This window comes from Lipotes vexillifer, unplaced genomic scaffold, assembly GCF_000442215.2.
Source record: "Lipotes vexillifer unplaced genomic scaffold, Lipotes_vexillifer_v1.1 scaffold49, whole genome shotgun sequence".
Lineage (NCBI taxonomy): Eukaryota > Metazoa > Chordata > Mammalia > Artiodactyla > Lipotidae > Lipotes > Lipotes vexillifer.
The window spans coordinates 1,090,078-1,108,886 of NW_006790551.1; positions in this window are offsets into that span (position 1 = coordinate 1,090,078).

Consider the following 18,809-nt stretch of genomic DNA (forward strand, 5'->3'; position numbering starts at 1 on the left):
CCGGTGGCCGCGCGCCTCCGGAGCCTGTGCTCCGCAAGGGGAGAGGCTATAACAGTGAGAGGCCCGCGTACCGCAAAAAAAAAAAAAAAATCCATGATTTTTTAAAATATCCACTAAGGCAACAATATACACTTTAAAAGAAGACTAAAGATTCCACTTCTAGGATTCAGTGAACATAATCCACCCTCTCTACCCCACTGAAAGCAGCTATGGAACCTAGAAAAAAATGCATGGGACAACTATTTATAGACTCTGAAAAGTAAATAATGATAGGAGGATTGAAGAAGAATACCAGTATTCAAAACACTATTGACCATCAGTGAGTCTGCCATTATTTTTCCCTCATGTCCCCTAGCCTGAATTCAATGCAGCCTGAAATTTGGAAGAGATAATCAAGGCAGAGAGAGAGAGAGCTCCAGGAAAAATCCACTTGTCCAGCTTGAAGAGCAAGAAAAAGATGTTCTCATGCTCAGAGAAAGTAAGGAAAGTCACCAGTTTTTTTCTCTTTTTCTTCTTTTTTTCTATTCTTTTGTATCCTGACACCTAAATGATCTTGTGGAAGCAGTAACAAGTGAGCTACAATATGAGCAAGTGCATAACTCTCTAGAAAGGAAGTCTTCCTCACTGTCCATGGAACTGGGGTCCTTAGAGAATGGGGAAAATGCCCATTGACTTTTTTTTCCTTTTTATCTTCCCACACCTTAGTTGCAAATATGTGTGCTGTTGTAGGAAGTATGCAGCATATTGGGGCAAATTGAGACTCAACTTTTGGCCCAAGGATGAGAAGGACCCAGAGGATTGGAATATGCCTGGGCAATGGTGCAGGGGGTTGAACTCAGAAGACTGACCCTTTAAAGTTGTTTATAAACTCTCCTCTGACCTGAACATGCATGCATCTGCCTCTAAACAGCATACATAGCATTTGAAAACTAACTGCAAGATAGAACATCACTCAAGTTTCAGACTTGGTGGTGAATGTATGGGACAGATTAGACTAGCACTACAATAATTTGAAAACTAAATTAGTATCACAACTCACAAGATACTGGTTGGAACTTGTGGCCTGAACCCAGCTGGATCAATTGTTTGTAAAAATCTCTTTTTTAATATGTATTGTTTATTGACTGCTTACAAAACAAAAATAGCAACATTCTCTATAGATGTTAAATAAGCCCCAGAATCTTATAGTATCAAAAGTGTAGTACAAAATCCAAAATTACTCAGCATATGTAGAATTGAGAAAAATCTCAACTTGAATGGGGACAGTTACTGACAGAGATGGCATACATGTTGAAATTATTGGACAAAGACTTTGGATTTCTTTAAAATTATAAACTTCTGTTCTGGAAAAAACACTTAAGAATTTAATGACAAGCCCTAGACTGGAAGAAAATGTTTGCAAAACACATATCTGGTGAAGAACTTGTATCCAAAATATACAAAGAACCCTTAAAACTCAACAATAAGTGAAATAAAAAGTGTGGGTAAAAGATCTGAACAGATATATCATCAAAAAAGATATACAGGGCTTCCCTGGTGGTGCAGTGGTTGGGAGTCTGCCTGCCAATGCAGGGGACATGGTTTCGTGCCCCGGTCTGGGAAGATCCCACATCCCACATCCCCCATGCCGCGGAGCGGCTGGGTCCGTGAGCCATGCCGCTGAGCCTGTGCGTCCGGAGCCTGTGCTCTGTAGCGGGAGAGGCCGCAGCAGTGAGAGGCCCATGTACCGCAAAAAAAAAAAAAAAAAAAAAAAAAAAAAAAAACATTTATGTTACCAAAAAAAAAAAAAAAAAAAAAAGATAGCAAATAAGCATTTTGATTGAATATTCAACATTATATGTCATTAGGGAATTTCAAATTAAAACAACAATAAGATAACCACTACACATCTATTAGTATAGTGAAAATCCAGAACACTGGCAACACCAAATTCTGGCAAGGTTGTGGAGCAGCAGGAACTCTGATTTATTGCTGGTGGGAATGTGAAATGGTACAGCCACTTTGGAGCACAGTTTGACTGCTCTATCAGAACTAAACATACTCTTATCTTATGATTCAGCAGTCACATTCCTTGGTGTGTACACGAATGAGCTGAAAACTTAATATCCACACAAAAACTTCAATATGAATGTGTGTAGCAGCTTTATTCATAATTGCTAAAACTTGAAAGCAACCAAAATGTCCTCAGTTGAGTGAACAGATAAACTGTGGTGCATCCATACAAAGGAATATTATTCAGTGATAAAAATAAATGAATCATTAAGCCACAAAAAGACATGGAAGGACCATAAATGTGAATTACTCAGTGGAAGAAACCAAACTTAAAAGGCTACATACTATATGATTCCAACTATATGACATTATGGAAAAGGCAAAACTATGGAGAACATAAAAAGATCAGTGGTTGCCAGGGATCTGGGGGCAGTCAGGGAAGGATGAACACACAGAGCAAAGGGGATTTTTAGGGCAGTTATTCTGTAATGGTGGATTAATGTCATTATGCACTTGTCAAAACCCATAGAATATAAATCACAAAAAGTAAACCTTATATAAACTATGGACTTTAGTTAAAACTAAACCATGCACTTTGGTTATGTATTATATATTAATAATGATAAATATTGACTCAAATTACAATGAAAGCAATACACTAATGTAAGATATTAATAATAGTGGAGATTGAAAGTGTATGTGAAAACTCTAAATTTTTCACTCAAGTTTTTCAATCAACCTAAAACTGCTGCCAAAAGAAGTTTATTAAATTAAAAAAAAAACTTAAAATCTATGGATCAAAGAGAATGTTTTAATGGAAATTAAAAATTATTTTTAAGTGAACAAAATTGAAAATATAAAATATCAAAATTTGCAGCATTCAGACAAAGCAGTATTTAGATATTTCTAAATAACTAGTAGTAAAAATATATTTGGAGCTATTGTGATATTATTATAGTAAGTCTTAAAAGTGGATAGTTCAATTGCTTCAGCTATTCTTTTTAAAATTATTCTGAACATTTTGCCTTGTCATTCAGTTTTAGAATAGTATATATATATATATATATATATATGGAAAAGAAAAAAAATCCTGCTTTGGTTTTGAATGGAATTGTGTTACAGTTCAATTTGGGAGTAATTGACATCTTTACTATATTGAATCATCTAATCCATGTACATGGCATATCTTTTATTTATTTATGTCTTCTTTGATTGTTTTCATTAGCGTTTGTAGTTTTCCCCATAAAGATCCTATACATATTCTCTTGGATTTATCTTTAAGCATGTTGTTTTTGAGCTATTGCAAATATATATATGTGAATATATAAACTCATATAGAATTTATATAGTACTTATTACCTGCTATATAGAAATCATTTACAATGATAAATTATATATAATATATATTATATGTATATATACATATATACTTATTTTTGGATATATGCAAGCTAACTTTAAAATTGAATGAAAAGGCAAAATAAGATAGTCAAAACCATTTTGAGGGCTTCCCTGGTGGCGCAGTGGTTGGGAGTCTGCCTGCCGATGCAGGGGACACGGGGTCGTGCCCCGGTCCGGGAAGACCCCACATGCTGCGGAGCGGCGGGGCCCGTGAGCCACGGCCGCAGAGCCTGCGAGTCCGGAGCCTGTGCTCCGCAACGGGAGAGGCCACAGTTTTGTTCTAGTTCTGTAAAAAAAAAAAAAAAAAAAAAAAACCATTTTGAAAAAGAATACAACAGGATTCCCACTGCCCAATTCTTAAACCTACTATATACTGCTATTGGTAATGTGTTATTGGCAGAGAGATAGACATATAGATCAGTGGAATAGAAAAGACAGGCCAGTAATAGATCCACACAAATATGAACCATTGATTTTTGACACCCATGTAAAGATAATTAAGTGGAGAAAAGGTAGTCTTTCAACAAATGGAAAAATTGGACATCTAAATGCAAAAAAATGGATACCAACCTCACACCTTATATAAATATTAATTCAAACTGGATCATAGCTCCATATGTAAAAATTTAACACATTTAGAAAAAAATAGGAGAAAATCTTTGTGCTCTAATAAGGTTATTTATGACAAAGGAGTTGTAAATGCCAAATGACACCTGTGCCTTTTCAAAGCAGGACTTTTCTAGATCAGTGGTTTTCAACTTGGGCAAATTTGACCCCATAGGAGACATCTGGCAATCTCTGGAGCCATGTTCATTGGTTATAATCTGAAAGTGTGTGTGTTGTGTTTGTGTGTGTGGCCGGGGCTGGGGGTGGTAGTGCTACTGACTTCTACTGGGTAGAGGCCAGGGATACTGGTAAACATCCTACAATGCACCGGACAGCCTCCCTCACAACTGTTACACTGTATCTGGTCCAAAATGCCAGTAGTGCTGAGGTTGAGAAAACTTGTTCAGGTGTTTTGTGTTTTTCCTATGTCAGACACTTTATTTTTTTATTTTATTTTTTTTAACATCTTTATTGGGGTATAATTGCTTTACAATGGTGTGTTAGTTTCTGCTTTATAACAGAGTGAGTCAGTTATACATATAAATATGTTCCCATATCTCTTCCCTCTTTGTCTCCCTCCCTCCCACCCTCCCTATCCCACCCCTCCAGACAGCCACAAAGAACCGAGCCGGTTTCCCTGTGCCATGCGGCTGCTTCCCACTGGCTATCTACCTTACGTTTGTTAGTATATATATGTCCATGTCTCTCTCTCGCCCTAACACACCTCACCCTTCCCCCTCCCCATATCCTCAAGTCTGTTCTCCAGTAGGTCTCTGTCTTTATTCCTGTTTTACCCCTAGGTTCTTCATAACATTTTTTTTTTCTTAAATTCCATATATATGTGTTAGCATACGGTATTTGTCCTTCTCTTTCTGACTTACTTCACTCTGTATGACAGACTCTAGATCTATCCACCTCATTACAAATAGCTCAGTTTCGTTTCTTTTTATGGCTGAGTAAAATCATTTTGTATTTATCTAATTATTCAAAAGGGGAAAAAATACCTTTATTGATATTGTTTGATACGATCAACCTAAATAACAAAGATAGTTTTTATATGAATAGGCATTTTCAGCCAGTATTCTGAGAGAAAAAGCATAGGTTACCAAAATCTAAAAAAAAAAAAAAAAAATTCTTGCTTCACTGCCAGATATTTTCAAGCAAAACCATTTATTTCACTGGTTATAGGGAAGAAAATGGTGGCTTTCAGGTCAGTTATCACTGCAACATTTAAACAGTTCAGATTTTTTACAGACTTTTATTATTGGAAAAAGCAACAGTCCTGTCAAGGGATAACAGAAACTCAAGGAAATCAGGCATCCCTAATGACTCTATTCCGATTTAGCACAGGTCTCTGGTGATTTCTTTTCAAGGATTCCAGAGCTCAGGCTTTTGATCTTGAGGGGAAAAATCTAAGCATGGGCAGGAAGGCATTCTATTTGCACAGCCTTAGTGCCTGGAGCATTCCCAATTTGGCCAGAGATCTCCCAGCAGGAGAGGTTCTTTCACACAGTGTCTGTAAATCCACATGTCCAGGGTTGGTTTCATTTGTTTTCTTTGGGAAATCTCTTGAGGGTTTAAGACAATTAAAGGGCTAATCGGCTATGCTTTGCCTGTAGGGTGTTCAAGTTATTGATAGTTTCTTCATAGCAAAGTCACTGTTAACCACTTTTTCCTTTTCAGTCTCTAGATGTACACTGTAGCTGGGACAAAGCTGAAAAGCTTTGGTCTCTGAGGGCAACATGCTCTTACATGTTTGGGAATGGGCTTGAGTTCGTTGTGCAGGTATACTGGCACTGAGAACACTAGGTGCACAGTCTATGGCAGTGATTTTCAACCACGGGTGATTTTGCCCCCTACGGGACATTACTCAATATCTGGAGACATTTTTAGTTGTTATAACCGGGGGTAAAGGTGATACTAGCATTTAGCAGGGAGAAACAAGGCATGCTACTACTAAATATCCTACAATGCATAAGACGGCCCCCCCAAAACAAAGAATTATCTGGCCCAAAATATCAGTATGGCCATAGTTGCAAAATACTGCTCCGTGGGCTCGTTCCTCTTCACAGGCAGTGGATATATTTTTCAAATTTATGCATCTTCTAATAGTCAGTTATGTAGGGCAAACCTTAGATGAAAGATTTTTAGAGGTGATATCTTTAAGAATACATTTCTTTTGCAATATCTGTCAAAGCATAAAGCTTTCAGAAGTATTTATAATACTTTCTTAATTGTCTGAACAGGCTTGTAGGAACCTTTTGCAGACTGGTTGAACTTTCCAAGTCCAAGGGTCTTTGTAACTTGTGTTTAAGATGTAACTTCTATTTTCCAGTTTCAGTGCGCAAATGTTTAAAATAAAATATATGCCTCATGGTTACTTGCGATAAAATGCTTGAAATTGAAACATATTAAGTGATTTCTTTGGAATACTATTATAGTTTTTTTTTAAGTTGTATTTTTTTTAACATCTTTATTGGAGTATAATTGTTTTACAATGGTGTGTTAGTTTCTGCTTTATAACAAAGTGAATCAGCTATACATATACATATATCCCCATATCACCTCCCTCTTGCATCTCCCTCGCACCCTCCCTATCCTACCTCTCTAGGTGGTCACGAAGCACCCAGCTTATCTTCCTGTACTATGCGGCTGCTTCCCACTAGCTATCCATTTTACATTTGGTAGTATATGTAAATCCATGCCACTCTCTCACTCCATCCCAGCTTACCCTTCCCCCTACCCCTGTCCTCAAGTACATTCTCTAATGTGTCTTAATTCCTGTCCTGCCCCTAGGTTCTTCAGAAGCATTTATTTATTTTAGATTCCATATATATGTGTAAGCATACAGTATTTGTTTTTCTCTTTCTGACTTACTTCACTCTGTATGACAGACTCTAGGTCCATCCACCTCACTACAGATAACTCAATTTCATTTCTTTTTATGGCTGAGTAGTATTCCATTGCATGTATGTGCTGCATCTTCTTTATCCATTCATCTGTCGATGGACACTTAGGTTGTTTCCATGTCCTGGCTATTGTAAATAGAGCTGCAGTGAACATTGTGGTACATGACTCTTTTTGAGTTATGGTTTCCTCAGGGTATATGCCAAGTAGTGAGATTGCTGGGTCATATGGTAATTCTATTTTTAGTTTTTTAAGGAACCTTAATACTGTAGGTTAATACTTAATAAAAGTTAATACTTAGGGCTTCCCTGGTGGCGCAGTGGTTGGGGGTCTGCCTGCCGATGCAGGGGACACGGGTTCGTGCCCCGGTCTGGGAGGATCCCACATGCCGCGGGGCGGCTGGGCCCGTGGGCCATGGCCGCGGAGCCTGCGCGTCCGGAGCCTGTGCTCCGCAACGGGAGGGGCCACAGCAGTGAGGGGCCCGCATACCGCAAAAAAAAAAAAAAAAAAGAAAAGAATACTTAATAAAATAAAAGTTAATACTTAATACTGTAACCTCAATCCTCTATAGTGGCTCTATCAATTAACATTCCCACCAACAGTGCAAGAGGGTTCCCTTTCCTCCACACCCTCTCTGGAATTTATTGTTTGTAGATTTTTTGATGATGGCCAATTTGACTGGTGTGAGGTGATACCTCATTGTTGTTTGATTTGCATTTCTCTAATGATTAGTGATGTTGAGCATCCTTTCATGTGTTTGTTGGCAATCTGTATATCTTCTTTGCAGAAATGTCTATTTAGGCCTTCTGCCAATTTTTTGATTGGGTTGTTTGTTTTTCTGATATTGAGCTGCATGAGCTGCTTGTAAATTTTACAGATTAATCCTTTGTCAGTTGCTTCATTTGCAAATATTTTCTCCCATTCTGAGGGTTGTCTTTTCATCTTGTTTCTGGTTTCCTTTGCCATGCAAAAGCTTCTAAGTTTCATTAGGTCCCATTTGTTTATTTTTGTTTTTATTTCCATTTCTCTAGGAGGTGGGTCAAAAAGGATCTTGCTGTGATTTATGTCATAGAGTTTTCTGCCTATGTTTTTCTCTAAGAGTTTGATAGTGTCTGGCCTTACGTTTAGGTCTTTAATCCATTTGGAGTTTATTTTTGTGTGTGGTCTTAGGGAGTGTTCTAATTTCATTCTATTACATGTAGCTGTCCACTTTTCCCAGCACCACATATTGAAGTGGTGTCTTTTCTCCATTGTATATTCTTGCCTCCTTTATCAAACATAAGGTGACCATGGGTTTATCTCTGGGCTTTCTATCCTGTTCCATTTATCTATATTTCTGTTTTTGTGCCAGTACCATACTGTCTTGATTACTGTAGCTTTATGGTATAGTCTGAAGTCAGGGAGCCTGATTCCTCCAGCTCCCTTTTTCTTTCTCAAGATTGCTTTGGCTATTCGGGGTCTTCTGTGTTTCCATACAAATTGTGAAATTTTTTGTTCTAGTTCTGTGAAAAATGCCAGTGGTAGTTTGGTAGGGATTGCATTGAATCTGTAGATTGCTTTGGGTAGTATAGTCATTTTCACAATGTTGATTCTTCCAATCCAAGAACATGATATATCTCTTCATCTGTTGGTATCATCTTTAATTTCTTTCATCAGTGTCTTATACTTTTCTGCATACAGGTCTTTTGTGTCCTTAGGTAGGTTTATTCCTAGGTATTTTATTCTTTTTGTTGCAGTGGTAAATGGGAGTGTTTCCTTAATTTCTCTTTCAGATTTTTCATCATTAATTTATATGAATGCAAGAGATATCTGTGCATTAATTTTGTATCCTGCTACTTTACCAAATTCATTGATTAGCTCTAGTAGTTTGCTCGTAGCATCTTTAGGATTCTCTATGTATAGTATCATGTCATCTACAAGCAGTGACAGCTTTACTTCTTCTCTTCCAATTTGGATTCCTTTTATTTCTTTCTCTTCTGTGATTGCTGTGACTAAAACTTCCAAAACTATGTTGAATAATAGTGGTGAGAGTGGGCAACCTTGTCTTGTTCCTGATCTTACTGGAAGTGGTTTCAGTTTTTCTCCATTGAGAATGATGTTGACTGTGGGTTTGTCATATCTGGCCTTTAATATGTTGAGGTAAGTTCCCCCTATGCCTACTTTCTGGAGGGTTTTTATCATAAATGGGTATTGAATTTTGTCAAAAGCTTTTTCTGCATCTATTGAGATGATCATATGATTTTTCTCCTTCAGTTTATTAATATGGTGTATCACATTGATTGATTTGCATATATTGAAGAATCCTTGCATTCCGGGGATAAACCCCACTTGATCACGGTGTATGATCCTTTTAATGTGCTGTTGGATTCTGTTTACTAGTATTTTGTTGAGGATTATTACATCTATGTTCACCAGTGAAACTGGCCTTTAGTTTTCTTCTTTGTGACATCTTAGTCTGGTTTTGGTATAGAATGAGTTTGGCAGGGTTCCTCCCTCTGCTATATTTTGGAACAATTTGAGAAGGACAGGTGTTAACTATTGTCTAAATGTTTGATAGAATTCGCCTGTAAAGCCATCTGGTCCTTGGCTTTTGTTTGTTGAAAGATTTTTAATCATAGTCTCAAATTCAGTGCTTGTGATTGGTCTGTGTATATTTTCTATTTCTTCCTGATTCAGTCTCGGAAGGTTGTGCTTTTCTAAGAATTTGTCCATTTCTTCCAGGTTGTCCATTATATTGACATGTAGTTGCTTGTAGTAGTCTCTTATGGTCCTTTTTATTTCTGGGGTCTCAGGTGTAACTTCCTTTTCATTTCTAATTTTATTGATTTGAGTCCTCTCGTTTTCTTTCTTGATGAGTCTGGATAAGGGTTATCAATTTTGCTTTTCTTTTCAAAGAATTAGCTTATAGTTTTATTGATATTTGCTATTGTTTCCTTCATTTCTTTTTCATTTATTTCTGATCTGATATTCAGGGTTTCTTTCCTTCTGCTAACTTTGGGGTTCTTTCTGTTTTTCTCTCTCTAATTGGTTTAGGTGTAAGATTAGGTTGTTTATTTGAGATGTTTATTGTTTCTTGAGGGAGGATTGTTTGGCTGTAAACTTCCCTCTTAGAACTGCTTTTGCTGCATCCCAAAGATTTTGGGTAGTTGTGTTTTCATTGTCCTTTGTTTCTAGGTATTTTTTGATTTCCTCTTTGATTTATTCAGTGATCTCTTGGTTATTAAGTAGTGTAATGTTTAGCCTCCATGTGTTTTTATATTTTACAGATATTTTCCTGTAATTGATATCTAGTCTTGTAACATTGTGTTTGCAAAAGATACTTCATACAATTTCAATTTTCTTGAATTTACCAAGGCTTGATTTGTGACCCAAGATGATCTATCCTGGAGAATGTTCCATGATCACTTGAGAAAAAGTGTATCCTGTTGGTTTGGGGTGGAATGTCCTATAAATATCAATGAAGTCCATCTTGCTTAATCTATCATTTAAAGCTTGTGTTTCTTTATTTATTTTCATTTTGAATGATCTGCCTATTGGTAAAAGTGGGGTTGTTAAGTCCCCTACTATGATTGTGTTCCTGTCCATTTCTCCTTTAATGGCTATTAGCATTTGCCTTATGTATCAAGGTGATCCTGTGTTAGGTGCATAAATATTTACGATTGTTATATCTTCTTCTTGGACTGATCCCTTGATCATTAGGTAGCGTCTTTCTTTGTGTCATTTAATAGCTTTTATTTTAAAGTATTTTCTTGTCTTATATGAGAATTGCTACTCCAGTTTTCTTTTGATTTCCATTTGCATGGAATATCTTTTCCCATCCCCTCACTTTCAGTCTGTATGTGTCCCTAGGTCTGAAGTGGGTCTCTAGTAGGCAGCATATATACGGGTCTTGTTTTTGTATCCATTCAGCGAGTCTATGTCTTTTGGTTGGAGCATTTAATCCATTTACATTTAAGGTAGTTAGCAATATGTATGTTCCTATTACCATTATCTTCATTGTTTTGGGTTTGTTATTGTAGGTCTTTTCCTGCTCTTGTGTTTCCTGCCTAGAGAAGTTCTTTTAGCATTTGTTGTGAAGCTGGTTTGGTGATGCTGAATTCTCTTAGCTTTTGCTTATCTGTATAGGTTTTAATTTCTGTGTTGAATCTGAATGAGATCCTTGCTGAGTAGAGTAATCTTGGGGTTAGGTTTTCCCCTTTCATCACTTTAAATATGTCCTGCCTCTCCCTTCTGGCTTGCAGAGTTTCTGCTGAAAGATCAGCTGTTAACATTATCGGGAATCCCTTGTATGTTAATTGTTGTTTTTCCCTTGCTGCTTTTAATACTTTTTCTTTGCATTTAATTTTTGATAGTTTAATTGATATGTGTCTTGGCGTGTTCCTCATTGGATTTATCCTGTATGGGACTCTCTGTACTTCCTGGACTTGATGAACTATTTCCTTTTCCATCTTAGGGAAGTTTTAAACTATAATCTCTTCAAATATTTTCTCAGTCCCTTTTTTTTCCTCTTCTTCTGGGACCCCTATAATTCGAATGTTGCTGTGTTTACTGTTGTCCCACAGGTCTCTGAGACTGTCCTCAATTCTCTTCATTCTTTTTTCTTTATTCTGCTCTGCAGTAGTTATTTCCACTATTGTATTTTACAGTTCACTTATCCGTTCTTCTGCCTCAGTTATTCTGCTATTGATTCCTTGTAGAGAATTTTTAATTTCATTTATTGTGTTGCTCATCATTGTTTGTTTACTCTTTAGTTCTAGGTCCTTGTTGAACGTTTCTTGTATTTTCTCCATTCTATTTCCAAGATGTTGTATCATCTTTACTATAATTACTCTTAATTCTTTTTCAGGTAGACTGCCTATTTCCTCTTCATTTGTTTGGTCTTGTGGGTTTTTACCTTGCTCCTTCGTGTGTTGTGTGTTTCTCTGTCTTCTCATTTTACTTAACTTACTGTGTTTGGGGTCTCCTTTCCACAGGCTACAGGTTCATAGTTCCCATTTTTTTAGTGTCTTCCCCCAGTGACTAAGGTTGGTTCAGTGGGTTGTGTAGGCTCCCTGGTAGAGGGGACTTGAGCCTGTGTTCCGGTGGTTGAGGCTGGATCTTGTCTTTCTGGTTGGCAGGACTGTGTCCGGTGGTGTGTTTTGGTGTGTCTGTGAACTTATTATGATTTTAGGCAGCCTCTCTGCTAATGGGTGGGGTTATGTTCTTGTCTTGCTGGTTGTTTGGCATAGGGTGTTCTGTACTGTAGCTCACTTGTTGTTGAGTGGAGCTGGGTCTTAGCATTGAGATGGAGATCTCTGGGAGAGCTTTTAGTGTTTGATATTATGTGGAGCGGAGAGGTCTCTGGTGGACCAATGTCCTGAATTCGGCTCTCCCACCTCAGAGGCACAAGCCTGACACCTGGCCAGAGCTCCAAGACCCTGTCAGCCACATGGCTCAGAAGAAAAGGGAGAAAGAAGAAAGAAAGAGAGAAAGAGAGAAAGAGAGAGAGAGAGAGAGAGAGAGAGAAAGAAAGAAAGGAAGAAAGAGAGAAAAAGAGAGAGAGAGAGAAAGAAAGAAAGGAAGAAAGAGAGAAAAAGAGAGAAAGAAAGAAAGAAAGAATGAAAGAAAGGAAGAAGTAAAATAAAGCAAAGTGATTAAAAAAATATTAAAAATAAAAAACATTAAAAAGTAATAAAAAAGAGAAAAAGAAAAAACAAGAAAGAAAGAAAGAAGAGAGCAACAGAATCAAAAACAAATCCACCTATGATAACATGCGCCAAAAACTATACTAAAAAAAAAGCAACAACAACAACTGACAGATCCCTAGGAGAAATGTTAAAGCAAAGCTATACAGACAAAATCACACAAAGAAACATACACATCCACACTCACAAAAAGAGAAAAAGGAAAAAAAATATATATATATATATCATTGCTTCCAAAGTCCACTGCCTCAATTTGGGATCATTCGTTGTTTCTTCTGGTATTCCACAGATGCACAGTACATCAATTTGATTGTGGAGATTTATTCTGCTGCTTCTGAGGCTGCTGGGAGAGATTTCCCTTTCTCTTCTTTGTTCTCACAGCTCCTGAAGTTCAGCTTTGGACTGGCCCTGCCTCTGTGTGTAGGTCACCTGAGGGCATCTGTTCTTCACTCAGACAGGACAGGGTTAAAGGAGCGGCTGATTAGGGGGCTCTGGCTCACTCAGGCCGGGAGGGAGGGAGGGGTACAGAATGTGGGGAGAGCCTACAGCAGCAGAGGCCATCGTGACATTACACCCGCCTGAGGCGTGCCGTGTGTTCTCCCAGGGAAGTTGTCCCTGGATCACGGGACCCTGGCAGTGGCATGCTGCACAGGCTCCTGGGAGGGGAGGTGTGGATAGTGACTTGTGCTTGCATACAGGCTTCTTGGTGGCTGCAGTAGCAAGCTTAGCATTTCATTGCCATCTCTGGGGTCCATGCTGGTAGCCACGGCTCATGCCCTTCTCTGGAACTTGTTTAGGCAGTGCTCTGAATCCCCTCTCCTTGTGCACCCCAAAACAATGGTTTCTTGCTTTTTAGGCAGGTCCAGACTTTCTCCCGGACTCCCTCCAGTCTAGCTGTGGCACGCTAGCTCCCTTCAGGCTGTGTTCACGCATCCAACCCCAGTCCTCTCCCTGGGGTCTAACCTCTGAAGCCAGCTCAGCTCCTCTCAGCTCCTAGCCCACACCCACCCCAGCGGATGAGCAGACAAGCCTCTCAGGCTGGTGAGTGCTGCTTTGTGCCAATCCTCTGTGTGGGAGTCTCTCCGCTTTGCCCTCTGCACCCCTGTTGCTGCACTCTCCTCCATGGCTCCGAAGCTCCCCCCCAGCCACCCCCCATCTCCGCCAGTGAAGGGGCTTCCTAGTGTGTGGAAACCTTGCCTCCTTCACAGCTCCCTACCAGAGGTGCAGGTCCCATCCCTATTCTTTTGTCTCTGTTTTTTCTTTGTTCTTTTGCCCTACCCAGGTACATGGGTACCTGTTGCCTGTTGGGAGGTTGGAGGTCTTCTGCCAGCATTGAATAGGTGTTCTGTAGGCGTTGTTGCACATATAGATGTATATCTGATATATTTATGGAGAGGAAGATGATCTCTACATCTTACTCTTCTGCCATCTTGAAGGTCTCCTGGAATACTATTATAGTTTTCTGTCTTTCTTTTCTTACACATATCTGGAGGGATTGCATGCTATTATATTCCATTTACTCCTAAATAACCAGTGTCAAAAGAAAAAAAATCAGTATTTGGATTTGGTAGAAAGATAAAATTAATCATTGAATTGATACATTTTAATGAATTGAATCAACATGCTAGAGTCAAATTGTCACTTGAAACACACAGAACACTATCTTATATGATTTTGTCAAGCATTTATAAGACTTATGAAACTATCCAGTGGTTAGTAGCCATTAAGTGAAGCTCAACTTGCTTTGTGACTAGGACATTACTTTAATAAAAGACTAAATTGGAAATTGATATTTAACAAATTTTTTTAAAAGACTGTTATAAATATTTAAGTATAATTCAGTAATGTCTTAAACTGTAATTAAGTGCATTGTGAGATTAAAAATGAACGTTATCTGTAACCAATGTGGAAATGTCAGTAATGCACCAAGGTTCTTCTGCTTCATCCTACAGACAAGGAATCAATACCAAAGTCTATTCAAGCTCAGAAAAAAGGAGAGTTGAATAAGTGTCCAGTTAATTTAATAAATGTAGACAGCTGACTTAGATAAATCAGATTGTAAAGAACTGTTTTACCTCATTACCATTTTTGGCCTGAATTATCCAGATAATTATTCCAATTTTCCACATCACTTTGCCCACATTGACAGAATGTCTTTCAATTTTTCATGTAAGTGCATTTCTTCTGTACTGCTTAAGGCCCAGCAAGGTGTGTGTCCTTTATGATGCAAATCTAGCATTTCCCCATTTTGTTGATACTTTTCAAAATGCTATCTTTTCTGTTTGTATAACCTTTAACTCACTATTGATAATTTGACGATGGTGGTGCCAAGAGACCTATTTATGCATTTTACAATTCTGAATAGAAAACATTCCTTGGCTATTCTGCTCTATTTTTTCTTCATTTATATGTGGTTTATTTGAATTTCTGTAGAACATGCCTTTTTTTTCCTTTGCTCCTAATATATTTCTAATCAGTCAGTAAAACTAGTTCATTTGCTGACCTAGTTTATACCTACTTAGGTAGCAATGTTGTATTCAAGATGTTTCAAGCTTCTATTTCACAGTGCATAAACTAGTATGATTCAGTTTTACTATGTCTAATCATAAAATTCTTATCTTGAATAATTTGAGATCATTTGATTATTTGAATGAGATTATAGAGAATGTATTATGGAAAATAGATATTATTTTAAGTGCAGCCATCATTTATATTACTGTTATGCCAAGACCATTAGTGTGGGGGGAGAAGGATATGAGAAGTATGAGGGTCAAACAAAAGCATTGCTTAATTATTTTTCATAGCTTCATTCACCCATTGTTTATAATATATATAAATAATTAATTTTGTCTGCTATACATTTTGAAATTATTTTCCATAAAAAAATAATACAACTGAGAAACTATACAATCCTGAATCATATTTGCTAGGCATCACTCACTATTTGACTAGTGAATCCAACTGTTGTTTATTACTATTCTCTATAGTATTTTGCTTCTAATTTTAGTGGTAGCATGCATCTACATAGCTTTTTTCTTATTCCAAATTTTTAGACTGCCCACTGTTATGATTTTTCAATTGCAGTTACCCTTAAGCCAGTACATTAGTTAACTATTGTTGTGTAACACACATTTCCTAGATTGAGTGAATTTAAAAACAACCATTTATTATAACTTATAAGACTACAGGTCAGCTGGGCTGTTCTGCTGATCTGGGTTTCTTGAATTGTTATATCTGTGAGGTTTATTGTCAGGTTAGCTAGGGGCTGGCTGGTGTTTGGTTGCCTCACTCACAAGTCTGAAGGTTAGCTGTCAGTGGTGGAAAGAGGATAAAATAGACCACATGACACTCATCATCCAGCATATTAGCAGATCTTATTCACATAGCAGTCTCAGGATTCCATGAGAGAGAAAGCAGAAATAAGCAAGGCTTAGAATTCACACAATATGATTTCTGTTGTACTGTATTGGTCACCACAAATTAAAAGGACAGCACAGGTTCAAGGAGTAAGAAAGAAATTCTACTGCTTAATGTATGATTTGCAGTGTTATATTCCAGGTAGGGTATGGTTATAGAGAAAAGATTAATTATAACTATTTTTCTAAATGATATTCCAGAGTCCACCTCCTGACCACAGTTGTTTACATACATTCTATTTCAAGAGGCTCAAAATTCTGATCCACTTACAATATTATGCTCAAAGTACAGGATCTCATGACCTACATCAGGTTTTGATGTAAGTCTTACAATACAATTTGTATAAAAAGACAAATTATCTCACCTTTATGAAGGAGGAACAGAGACAGATCAACTGTAAGACCCAGCGACACCCAAGGAGGGAAGGAATGAGAGGTGCATTATAGTCCCTGGTCCATAGCAATTCTGAAATCCTGCTGGGTAATGTTGTCTTGATATCTAAGTTTGGAGAAGGAGTTTATGTGTATAAATTTTGGGGAATGTGTTTGTGTGTGTGTGTATGTATATAGGTAATTGTATGATTTTTAAAGACTTTTTCACAGCAATATAACTATTCTGAAAGTATACTCTATTATTGTCAGTAATTTAACACTAGACTGAGAGATTTAGGAAGTATGGCTGAACAAAAACTGCACATAAAATCATTATGTTTATGTCCTCCTTCAGAGGTAATCACAAGTAACATTGTACATGTTTTTCAGTCTTTTAAAATTGCATTCAATTTGTATTAAAAATTTTTAAATACCAAAGTATAATACAGTATGTATGGAAAACATAATATGTAGACAATCTATATAATTTTATGTAAAAATATTTTCCTATTTTAATACAGTGGTTTCCTCCCATAAAATTATATTATTTGTTAAGAATGATAATATCTATCTAAATAGAATGGATACTTTGCATCTATGTATAGTCATTGATCTCTGTCAACTAAACCATTAATTTTACATTAGGAGGATTGTTGTACCTTTTACATTCTCTTTTGTAACTTATTTAAATATGTATGTTTTGTTTTGTTTTATTTTTGTTTCAGATTGATTCTAAATTTGTAAAGCATATTTTTCATTTTTGAGAACAAGAAAAGAGATTGGTCTGGTTGGAGTTGAGTGAAAGAGTAAAGAATGTTTGGGGGTGGTGTAAAAATTTTTAAAGTAGCCACTGTGAAGATATACAGGACGTTACAGACCATGGCATGAAGTTTAGATTTTATTCTACTATATGAGTAAACAGTGGAGAGCTTTGAAGGAGACATGCATGATCACAGTTACATTTATAAGGGGAAAAGGTATATGATGAGTGAGGTGAAAGGTCAGTGGGGCAAAGAAGGAAGAGACAAACTCAAGGGAAACTTATATAGTCCATTGGTGAGATGGTGGTGTCTTGAATAAGGTGGTCATTCTGTAGTTTATGAGAAAAAAATTGGGCTTGGATTATATATATATAATTTTTTTTTTTTTTTTGTGGTATGCGGGCCTCTCACTGTTGTGGCCTCTCCCGTTGTGGAGCACAGGCTCCGGACGCGTAGGCTCAGCGACCATGGCTCATGGGCCCAGCCGCTCTGTGACATGTGGGATCTTACTGGACCGGGCACGAACCCATGTCCCCTACACCGGCAGGCAGACTCTCAACCACTGCACCACCAGGGAAGCCCTGGATTATATTTTTGATGTAGAGTAGAATTGATAGGATTTACTGGTAAGTCAGATGGGAAGTATGAGAGAAAAAGTGGGTAGGGATGATTGTAAGGCTTGTGCGCTAAATTAAGTACATGAATAAAAGTACCGCTTTTTAAGAAGGGAGGCTTAATAATTAGAGGGATTGGTTGTTATTATTATTGGTGGTGTTGGTGATATTGTTTTAAATAATCTTGTGGTTTCTTGATATATGCCTCTTTCCTCCAGAGTCAGTTCTAATGTTTATCTGTTGTGGTCTTTATATTTCAAGGTTTTGATTATTACAGGTTGATTTTTTTCAGGTAGCTATTGTGATTTTCCTTCACTCCTACATATGTAAATTTCCCTCACTCCTACTTGTCTGTTTTCAGCCAAGTCTGTCTCATAAATAGAAATGTCGACTTGTAATTCTGTATCAGTTGGCTCAGCTTGACGATTAATAGACTTTGCTTAAGAAATGAGCGGTCTGAGAAACCATTAATGTATACGATTTTGCTCTGGAATGCCAGAACCCTTAATCTTCTCCACATAGTTTTTTCTATTTCTTATTTATTGTTGATTTTACTGTTTTTCTACTGTATGATTGCTTAGTTGATGTAAGTCTAGTATTATAGATTAGTTTTATCTGTAGTCAAATCTCATTGTATAAGGATTACCACTACCTGCTACCCTGCTCCCTGCTTTTTTACTTGCTTTTCCCCCTCAACTTTGTGTTTTTGAAATTCATCCATGTTATTGTGCATAGTTGTAGATGATTCATTTTCATTATTCTGTATATTTCACTCTATGATATATTATAATTATCCACTACAGCATTCATGAACATTATGGTAGTTTTCACTGTTTAGTTATTACAAATAATCTTTTTCTGAACATTCAGTTACATGTCTTTTGGTGAACATATGCACACATTTATTTTTGAATGTACACTTAGAAATAGAATTGCTAAATCATATGGTATATGCATTGTGTTCAAACTTAGCAGGTATTTATAAATAGCTTTCCACCAAAGTGGTGGTACCAATTTACAATGTAACTAGCTGTGTATTAGAGTTATATACAGAGT